Raw genomic sequence first — 11,711 nt, 5'->3', positions numbered from 1 at the left:
TATTCCAAATTAAAAACCATGTAGAGGAGATGGAGCTGCTCTCTTGCGATGCCAGCCAACTCTTTTGCGATTCTTCTTCTTCTGTAGGTGCAGAGAGTAGCGATGAAGAGGATGTGGAGCGCACCCCTGTCCCGCGGATTGCAAAATATCACTCTTCTCCCCAACTATTGCCCCGGAGCTACAGGCAAAGCATCTCTCTCTCTCTCTCTATCACACACACACACACACACACACACACAAGACACGCTGGGAGACATCACACACACACCCCCCAATACACAAGACATGTAAGAGAGAGAGAGAGAGAGAGAGAGAGAGAGAGAGAGAGAGAGAGAGAGAGAGAGAGAGAGAGAGATGATGCTCAACATCCTAGGCATAGACGGTTCGCGTCATAGGTTGCAGAACAATGTCCCAAGTATGGATGGGTCGTGGCAGGTCTCCCAGACTTCACGCGAGCGACTGGTCTGCTATCAACCATATGCTGTAGAGATCCCTGTTAGTCCATAATGCGTGGCCCTCCCTTCTTACAACCACTTGTTTCCTTGTCCCCCCCAGGTGATATTCCACTGCTCATCAAAGGGCATGTCTACTTAATCTATGAGGTGGATGCAATGCTTTGCTCCCTTGTATGTTTGACCAAGTGTGTTGTGTGTGCCCCGGAGCTACAGGCAAAGCATCTCTCTCTCTCTCTCTCTCTCTCTCTCTCTCTCTCTCTCTCGCTCTCTTAGACACACACACACACACAAACACACACACACACATACACACACAACACACGTTGGGACACAGCACACACACACACACACACCCCAATAGACAAGACATGTAAGAGAGAGAGAGAGAGAGAGAGAGAGAGAGAGAGAGAGAGAGAGGGAGATGATGCTCGACATCCTAGGCATAGACGGTTCGCATCACCGGTTGCAGGACAACGTCCCAAGTATGGATGGGTCGTGGCAGGTCTCCCAGACTTCACACGAGCGACTGATCTGCTATCAACCATATACTGTAGGGAGCCTTGTTAGTCCATCACACGTGGCCCTCCCATCTTACAGCCACTTGTTTCCTTGTCACCCCCCGGGTGATACTCCACTACTCGTCAAAGGGCATGCCTACTTAATCTATGAAGTGGGTGCAATGCTTTGCTCCCTTGTATGTTTGGCCAAGTGTGTTGTGTGTGTGGGTATGCATGCTTGAGTCTATGTGTTGTTTATACAAGTGTATTTGTGTGTGCTTGCATGCTCGCTTGTGTGTGTTTAACGTAGTTGGTATAGAATCTCGGTGGTGCCAAGGTTCAAATCCACTAACTCTTCTCCTTTGACTAGCTTAGAGAACTTCCTTTTCCTGAAAAAGGTTTTCTCTTCATCAAGTATGTCATCCCACTCTGGTATCTTTGCTACTCAGATACTCGAGAGATCTTCTTTTTCCTCTGCTATGACAGACTGTTGTTTAGCTACTGTCACCCACTTTAGGTTAGACTAACTTGGACTCAGCCCAATTCTTAGGTCTTGAGTTCAACTCCCCTCGTTTACGGATAGATCTTTAAGTCTCTTGGGATAGTTTCCTACGACATTAAAATTCTCTTCTTTGTCTCTTCTTCTAGCTTCGTCTTAACTTTGGACAGCTTGGAATCGGGACTACTGTCATCTTCGGTTATGCCATCTTCGATGACCTCCCTTAGTGCCGGCACATGATCCTTGGCACCTTGTGTTCTCTTATCCTTTTCTAATAATTAGGCGACTTCAATTTTAAACAAGGTCGTCTACAGTAGACGAGGGCACTGCCTCCAATTAAGAATTGAAATTGCTGGTCAACAGCTTGTTGTTCCTGACTGTGGCAATTTAATCTACCTGTCTCATACACAAATATAAACATAACCCTCAGTTTCCTCCCCACCTGCTGTATTAACAGATGTCTACTAACGTAAAAACCTCGGAACATACACAAGGGAAGCTGGTTCAAAAGGAGCAATTGTCAAGGAGAAGTCATTTCAATGCCCACAAAAGAGGCAAATCATCCCTTCTCGGCGTACGATATTCCCTCATGTTATGTTCAAATGGCTGTTTTCGATTTAGAAACATGTGTACTGTGGTATATTACACACAGATCCTGATATGGCATGCATTCTCATAGAGTGCTGCAAGTAGTGCACTTTACTCAAAGTGATGACTAGCTTAGCTTAGCAACGTTGCTTGCTTCGAAGCTTTTTTGTAGTTTATACAATTAAGAGCTCAATAGCTTGTTGCTTATATTTTCAAACTGTGTGGAATTCTTTCATAGCAGATAAATCATTGATATTGTGCATTGCGAGTAGGGACCGCTATTGCCTCTTAATTAGAATTGTCCATCAAAGTCAATAGCTCATAATAGTTATAACATGCTCTCAGACTTTGACTAGGCTCTCTGGAGAGCTGCATTCAGCCTAATTGTGGCTAGATAAATTGGTTTTGGGTCAAATACAAACAATGCCAAAGATTCAACCTTGAGCCTACACCTCGTGGCTTAAGCTACTGTCCTTTTTTTTGTTATTTGCTCCTTTCAAATGGCTTATACCATGAATTTCACTACCGTGTAACTCAAGACCTAAGAATTGGGCTGAGTCCAAGTTAGTCTAACCGAAAGTGGGTGACATCAGCTAAACCACAGCCTGTCATAGCAGAGGAAAACAAAGATCTCTGGACTATCTTAGTAGCAAAGATACCATAGTAAATGAGATACTTGATGAAGAGAAAACCTTTTTCAGGAAAAGGAAGTTCTCTAAGCTAGTCAAAGGCGCATATGTACTCTCTCTCTCTCTCTCTCTCTCTCTCTCTCTCTCTCTCTCTCTCTCTCTCTCTCTCTCTCTCTCTGTATATCTATATATATATATATATTAATTAATATAAACGCATACGTACTCTCTCTCTTTCTCTCTCTCTCTCTCTCTCTCTCTCTCTCTCTCTCTCTCTCTCTCTCTCTCTCTCTCTCTCTCTCTCTCTCTCTCTCTCTCTCTCTATCTCTGTCTATATATATATATATAAATATAGATATATTTATTTATATATAAAAATTATATATTTTTATAAAAAATTAAGAAATTAAATATAATAAATAAATATATATACAATTTTTATAAATAAATAAATAAATAAATATAAAAATAAATAAACATATATATAGATCGTTTTCTTTAAATTTGCAACTCAAATACGTCGAAGCACTCTGTATTACGTGGTTTTTTTATTCCAAATTAAAAACCATGTAGACGAGATGGAGTTGCTCTCTTGCGATGCCAACCAACTCTTTTGCGATTCTTCCTCTTCTGCAGGTGCAGAGAGTAGCGATGAAGAGGATGTGGAGCGCACCCTTGTCCCGCGCATTGCAAAATATCACTCTTCTCCCCAACTATGGCCCCGGAGCTACAGGCAAAGCATCTCTCTCTCTCTCTCTATCACACACACACAAGACACGATGGGAGACAACACACACACACACACACACCCTAATACACAAGACATGTAAGAGAGAGAGAGAGAGAGAGAGAGAGAGAGAGAGAGAGAGAGAGAGAGAGAGAGAGAGAGAGAGAGAGAGAGAGAGAGAGAGAGAGAGAGAGAGAGAGAGAGAGAGAGATGATGCTCAACACCCTAGGCATAGACGGTTCGCGTCACAGGTTGCAGGACAATGTCCCAAGTATGGATGGGTCGTGGCAGGTCTCCCAGACTTCATGCGAGCGACTGCTCTGCAATCAACCATATGCGTTAGAGAGCCCTGTTAGTCCATAACGCATGGCCCTCCCTTCTTACAGCCACTTGTTTCCTTGTCCCCCCCAGGTGATATTCCACTGCTCATCAAAGGGCATGTCTACTTAATCTATGAGGTGGATGCAATGCTTTTCTCCCTTGTATGTTTGACCAAGTGTGTTGTGTGTGCCCCGGAGTTACAGGCAAAGCATCTCTCTCTCTCTCTCTCTCTCTCTCTCTCTCTCTCTCTCTTAGACACACACACACACACACACACATACACACACACAAGACACACTGGGAGACAACACACACACACACACACACCCCAATATACAAGACATGTAAGAGAGAGAGAGAGAGAGAGAGAGAGAGAGAGAGAGAGAGAGAGAGAGAGAGAGAGAGAGAGAGAGAGAGAGAGAGAGAGAGAGAGAGAGAGATGATGCTCGACATCCTAGGCATAGATGGTTCGCATCACTGGTTGCAGGATAACGTCCCAAGTATGGATGGGTTGTGGCAGGTCTCCCAAACTTCACACGAGCGACTGCTCTGCTATCAACCATATACTGTAGAGAGCCCTGTTAGTCTATCACACGTGGCCCTCCGATCTTACAGCCACTTGTTTCCTTGTCCCCCCCGGGTGATACTCCATTGCTCATCAAAGGGCATGTCTGCTTAATCTATGAAGTGGCTGCAATGCTTTGCTCCCTTGTATGTTTGGCCAAGTGTGTTGTGTGTGTGGGTATGCATGCCTGGGTCTATGTGTTGTTTATACAAGCGTATTTGTGTGTTTTTGCATGCTCGCTTGTGTGTGTTTAACCTAGCTAGTATAGAATCTCGGTGGTGCCAAGGTCCAAATCCACTAACTCTTCTCCTTTGACTAGCTTAAGGAACTTCCTTTTCCTGAAAAAGGTTTTCTCTTCATCAAGTATCTCATCGCCCTCTGGTATATTTGCTACTAAGATACTCGAGAGATCTTCTTTTTCCTCTGCTATGATAGGCTATGGTTTAGCTGCTGTCTTGAGTTCAAATCCCCTCGTTTGCAGATAGATCTTTAAATCTCTTGGGATAGTTTCCTATGACGTTAAAATTCTCTTCTTCGTCTCTTCTTCTAGCTTCTTCTTAGCTTTGGACAGCTTTGAATCGGCACTACTGTCATCCTCAGTTATGCCATCTTTGATGACCTCCCTTGGTGCTGGCACATGATCCTTGGAACCTTGTGTTCTCTTATCCATTTCTAATAATTAGGCCACTTTAATTTTAAACAAGGTCGTCCACAGTAGACGAGGGCACTGCCTCCAATTAATAATTGAAATTTTTGGTCAACAACTTGTTGCTCCTGACTGTGGCAATTTAATCTGCCCCACCTATACACAAATATCAACATAACCCTCACTTTCCTCCCCACATGCTCTATTAACAGATTTCTACTAACGTAAAAACCTCGGAACATACACAAGGGATGCTAGTGCAGAAGGAGCCATTGTCAAGGAGAAGTAATTTCAATGTCCTCAAAAGAGGCAGATCTTCCCTTCTGTTCCTACTATATTCCCTAATGTTGTGTGCAAATGGCTCTTTTCAATTTTAAAAAATGTGTAGTGTGGTATATTACACACAGATCCTGATATGACATGCATTCTCATAGCGTGCTGCAAGTAGTGCACTTTACTCGAAAAGATGACTAGCTTAGATTAGCAACGTTGCTTGCTTCGAAGATTTTCTGCAGTTTATACAATTAAGAGCTCAATTTCTTGCTGCTTATGTTTTCAAACAGTGTGGAATTCTTTCATAGCAGATAAATCATTGATATTGTGCATTGCGAGTACGGACCGCTATTGTCTCTTTATTAGAATTGTCCATCAAAGTCAATAGCTCATAATAGTCATAACATGCTCTCAGACTTTGACTAGGCTCTCTCTCGAGCTACATTTAACCTAATTATGGATAGATAAATCGGTTTTGGGTCAAATACAAACAATGCCAAAGATTCAACCTTGAGCCTACACCTCGTGGCTTAAGCTACTGTCCTTTGTTTGTTATTTGCTCCATTCAAATGGCTTATACCATGAATCTCACTATCGTGGAACTCAAGACCTAAGGATTGGGCTGAGTCCAAATTAGTCTAACCAAAAGTGGGTGACATCAGCTTGGAGACAGCACACGCACACACACCCCTATACACAAGACATGTAAGAGAGAGAGAGAGAGAGAGAGAGAGAGAGAGAGAGAGAGAGAGAGAGAGAGAGAGAGAGAGAGAGAGAGAGAGAGAGAGAGAGAGAGAAAGAGATGATGCTCGACATCCTAGGCATAGACGGTGCACGTCGCTGGTTGCAGGACAACGTCCCAAGTATGGATGGGTCTTGGTAGGTCTCCCAGACTTCACGCGAGCGACTGCTGTGCTATCAACCATATACTGTAGAGAGCCCTGTTAGTCCATCATACGTCACCGTCCCTTCTTACAGCCACTTGTTTCCTTGTTCCCTCGGGTGATACTCCACTGCTCATCAAAGGGCATGTCTAGTTAATCTATGAAGTGGATGCAATACTTTGCTCCTTTGTATGCTTGGCCAAGTGTGTTGTGTGTGTGGGTATGCATGCTTGGGCCTATGTGTTGTTTATAAAAGCGTATTTGTGTGTGTTTGCATGCTCGCTTGTGTGTGCTTAACCTAGCTCGTATAGAATCTTGGTGGTGCCAAGGTTCAAATCCACTAACTCTTCTCTTTTGACTAGCTTAGAGAACTTCCTTTCCCTGAAAAAGGTTTTCTTGTCATCAAGTATCTCATCCCATTCTGGTATCTTTGCTACTAAGATACTCGAGAGATCTTCTTTTTCCTCTGCTATGACAGGCTGTGGTTTAGCTGTTGTCACCCACTTTTGGTTAGACTAACTTGTACTCAGCCCAATTCTTAGGTCTTGAGTTCCACGATAGTGAAATTCATGGTATAAGCCATTTGAATGGAGCAAATAACAAACAAAGAACAGTAGCTTAAGCCACGAGGTGTAGGCTCAAGGTTGAATCTTTGGCATTGTTTGTATTTGTCCCAAAACCAATTTATCTAGCCACAATTAGGTTGAATGTAACTCTCTAGAGAGCCTTGTCAAAGCCTAAGAGCATGTTATGACTATTGACTTTGATGGACAATTCTAATTAAGAGGCAATAGCGGGCCCTACTCGCAAAGGACAATATCAATGCTTTATCTGCTATGAAAGAATTCCACACTGTTTGAAAACATAAGCAACAAGATATTGAGCTCTTAATTGTATAAACTGTAGAAAAGCTTTGAAGCAAGCAACGTTGCTAAGCTAAGCTAGTCATCTCGTTGAGTAAAGTGCACTACTTGCAGTACGCTATGAGAATGCATGCCATATCAGGATCTGTGTGTAATATACCACGCTACACATTTTTTTAAATCAAAAAGAGCCATTTGCACATAACATGAGGGAATATAGTAGGCCAAGAAGGGAAGATCTACCGCTGTTGAGGGCATTGAAATGACTTCTTCTTGACAATCGCTCCTTTTGCACCAGCATCCCTTGTGTATGTTCCGAGGTTTTTACGTTAGTAGACATCTGTTAATAGAGCAGGTGGGGAGGAAAGTGAGGGTTATGTTGATATTTGTGTATGAGAGATTTGGCACATGATCCTTGGCACCTTGTGTTCTCTTATTCTTTTCTAATACTTAGGCGAGTTCAATTTTGAACAAGGTCGTCTGCAGTAGACGAGGGCACTGCCTCCAATTAAGAATTGAAATTGCTGGTCAACAACTTGTTGCTCCTGACTGTGGCAATTAAATCTGCCCCTCTCATACACAAATATAAAAATAACCCTCACTTTCCTCCCCACCTGCTCTATTAACAGATGTCTACTAACGTAAAAACCTCGGAACATACACAAGGGATGTTGGTGCAAAAGGAGCCATTGTCAAGGAGAAGTCATTTCAATGCCCTCAAAAGAGGCAGATCTTCCCTTCTTGGCCTACTATATTCCCTTATGTTATGTACAAATAGCTCTTTTCGATTTAAAAGAATGTGTAGTGTGGTATATTACACACAGATCCTGATATAGCATGCATTCTAATAGCGTGCTGCAAGTAGTGCACTTTACTTAAAGAGATGACTAGCTTAGCTTAGCAACGTTGCTTGCTTCGAAGCTTTTCTGCAGTTTATACAATTAAGAGCTCAATAGCTTGTTTCTTATGTTTTCAAACAATGTGGAATTCTTTCATAGCAGATAAATCATTGATATTGTGCATTGGCAGTAGGGACCGCTATTGCCTCTTAATTAGAATTGTCCATCAAAGTCAATAGCTCATAATAGTCATAACATGCTCTCAGACTTTAACTAGGCTCTCTGGAGAGCTACATTCAACCTAATTGTGGTTGGATAAATCGGTTTTGGGTCAAATACAAACAATGCCAAATATTCAACCTTGAGCCTACACCTCGTGGCTTAAGCTACTGTCCTTTGTTTGTTATTTGCTCCTTTCAAATGGCTTATACCATGAATTTCACTATCGTGGAACTCAAGACCTACGAATTGGGCTGAGTCCAAGTTAGTCTAACCGATAGTGGGTGATAGGAGCTAAACCATTGCCTGTCATACCAGAGGAAAAAGAAGATCTCTCGAGTATCTTAGTAGCAAAGATACCAGAGTGAGATAAGATACTTGATGAAGAGAAAACCTTTTTCAGGAAAACGAAGTTCTCTAAGCTTGTCAAAGGAGAAGAGTTAGTGGATTTGAAACTTGGCACCAGCGAGATTCTATACCAGCTTGTCAAAGGCGCATATGTACTCTCTCTCTCTCTCTCTCTCTCTCTCTCTATATATATATATATATATATATATATATATATATATATATTTATTTATATATATATAAAATATATTTATATAAAATAAAAATAAAAATAAACATATATATATATATTTATATTTATATTTATATTTAAATATATATTTTTTATAAATAAAAAAATGTAGATAGATGCTTTCCTTTAAATTTGCAACTTAAATACGTCGAAGCACTTTGTATTACGTGGTTTTTCTATTCCAAATCAAAAACCACGTAGAGGAGATGGTGCTGCTCTCTTGCAATGCCAGCCAGCTCTTTTGTGATTCTTCTTCTTTTGTAGGTGCAGAGAGTAGCGATGAAGAGGATGTGGAGCGCACCCCTGTCCCATGCATTGCAAAATATCACTCTTCTCTCCAACTATGGCCCGGGAGCTACATGCAAAGCATCTCTCTCTCTCTCTCTCTCTCTCACACACACACACACACACACACACACACACACACAAGACACGATGGGAGACAGCACACACAGACACCCCAATACACAAGACATGTACGAGAGAGAGAGAGAGAGAGAGAGAGAGAGAGAGAGAGAGAGAGAGAGAGAGAGAGAGAGAGAGAGAGAGAGAGAGAGAGAGAGAGAGAGAGAGAGAGAGATGATGCTCGACATCCTAGGTATAGATGGTTCGCATCACTGGTTGCACGACAACGTCGCAAGTATGGATGGGTCGTGGCAGGTCTCCCAGACTTCACATGAGCCACTGCTCTGCTATCAACCATATACTGTAGAGAGCCCTATTTTTCCATCACACGTGGCACTCCCTTCTTACAGCCACTTGTTTCCCTTGCTCCCCTGGGTGATACTCCACTGCTCATCAAAGGGCATGGCTACTTAATCTATGAGGTGGATGCAATGCTTTGCTCCCTTGTGTGTTTGGCCAAGTGTGTTGGGTGTGTGGGTATGCATGCCTGGGTCTATGTGTTGTTTATACAAGCGTATTTGTGTGTGTCTTCATGCTCGCTTCTGTGTGTTTAACCTAGCTGGTATAGAATCTCGGTGGTGCCAAGGTTCAAATCCACTAACTCTTCTCCTTTGACTAGCTTAGAGAACTTCCTTTTCCTGAAAAAGGTTTTCTATTCATCAAGTATCTCATCCAACTCTGGTATCTTTGCTACTCAGATACTCGAGAGATCTTCTTTTTTGGTTTAGCTCTTGTGACCCACTTTCGGTTAAACTAACTTGGACTCAGCCCAATTCTTAGGTCTTGAGTTCAACTCCCCTCGTTTGCGGATAGATCTATAAGTCTCTTGGGATAGTTTCCTACGACGTTAAAATTCTCTTTTTTGTCTCTTCTTCTAGCTTCTTCTTGACTTTGGACAGATTTGAATCGGCACTACTGTCATCTTCAGTTATGCCATCTTTGATGACCTCCCTTGGTGCCTGCACATGATCCTTGGCACCTTGTGTTCTCTTATCCTTTTTTAATAATTAGGCGACTTCAATTTCAAACAAGGTCGTCTACAGTAGACGAGGGCACTGCCTCCAATTAAGAATTGAAATTGCTGGTCAACAACTTGTTGCTCCTGACTGTGGCAATTTAATATGCCTCTCTCATACACAAATATCAACATAACCCTCACTTTCCTCCCCACCTGCTCTATTAACAGATTTCTACTAACATAAAAACCTCGGAACATACACGAGGGATGCTGGTGCAAAATGAGCCATTGTCAAGGAGAAGTCATTTCAATGCCCTCAAAAGAGGTAGATCTTCCCTTCTTGGCCTACTAGGGGGTGACAAGGAAACAAGTGGCTGTAAGAAGGGAGGGCCACGTGTGATGGATTAACAGGGCTCTCTACAGTATATGGTTGATACTCCACTACTCATCAAAGGGAATGTCTACTTAATCTATGAGGTGGATGCAATGCTTTGCTCCCTTGTATGTTTGGCCAAGTGTGTTGTGTGTGTGGGTATGCATGCTTGAGTCTATGTGTTGTTTATACAAGTGTATTTGTGTGTGCTTGCATGCTCGCTTGTGTGTGTTTAACGTAGTTGGTATAGAATCTCGGTGGTGCCAAGGTTCAAATCCACTAACTCTTCTCCTTTGACTAGCTTAGAGAACTTCCTTTTCCTGAAAAAGGTTTTCTCTTCATCAAGTATGTCATCCCACTCTGGTATCTTTGCTACTCAGATACTCGAGAGATCTTCTTTTTCCTCTACTATGACAGGCTGTGGTTTAGCTGCTATCACCCACTTTCGGTTAGACTAATTTGGACTCAGCCCAATTCTTAGGTCTTGAGTTCAACTCCCCTCATTTGCGGATAGATCTTTAAGTCTCTTGGGATAGTTTCCTACGACGTTAAAATTCTCTTCTTCGTCCCTTCTTCTAGCTTCTTCTTAACTTTGGACAGCTTTGAATCGGCACTACTCTCATCTTCGGTTATGCCATGTTTGATGACCTCCCTTGGTGCTGGAACATGATCCTTGGCACCTTGTGTTCTCTTATCCTTCTCTAATAATTAGGAGACTTTAATTTTAAACAAGGTCGTCTACAGTAGACGAGGGCACTGCCTCCAATTAAGAATTGAAATTGCTGGTCAACAACTTGTTGCTCCTGACTGTGGCAATTTAATCTGCCTCTCTCATACACAAATATAAACATAACTCTCACTTTCCTCCCCACCTACTCTATTAACAGATGTCTACTAACGTAAAAGCCTCAGAACATACACAAGGGATGCTGGTGCAAAAGGAGCCATTGTCAAGGAGAAGTGATTTCAATGCCCTCAAAAGAGGTAGATCTTCCCTTCTTGGCCTACTATATTCCCTCATGTTATGTGCAAATGGCTCTTTTCAATTTAAACAATGTGTAGCGTGGTATATTACACACAGATCCTGATATAGCATGCATTCTCATAACGTGCTGCAAGTAGTGGACTTTACTCAAAGAGATGACTAGCTTAGCTTAGCAATGTTGCTTGCTTCGAAGCTTTTCTACAGTTTATACAATTAAGAGCTCAATAGCTTGTTGCTTATGTTTTCAAACAGTGTGGAATTCTTTCATAGCAGAGAAATCATTGATATTGTGCATTGCAAGTAGGGACAGCTATTGCCTCTTAATTAGAATTGTCCACATCAAAATCAATAGCTCATAATAGTCATAACATGCTCTCAGACTTTGACTAGGCTCTCTAGAGAGCT

At 42.1% G+C, this 11,711-nt stretch overlaps 1 pseudogene; it reads left to right on the top strand.

Annotated features, from left to right (window-relative positions):
- The first annotated feature begins 3,246 nt into the window (after positions 1–3,246).
- The window catches only part of LOC147459357 (amino acid transporter AVT1B-like), a 32,507-nt pseudogene continuing 24,042 nt past the window's right edge, over positions 3,247–11,711 (top strand).

This window comes from Adiantum capillus-veneris, chromosome 4 (genome assembly GCF_014529385.1).
Source record: "Adiantum capillus-veneris isolate H3 chromosome 4, ASM1452938v2, whole genome shotgun sequence".
NCBI lineage: Eukaryota > Viridiplantae > Streptophyta > Polypodiopsida > Polypodiales > Pteridaceae > Adiantum > Adiantum capillus-veneris.
Note: the sequence above shows the minus strand (reverse complement) of the source record. Positions and strands in the feature narration are given on the sequence as shown.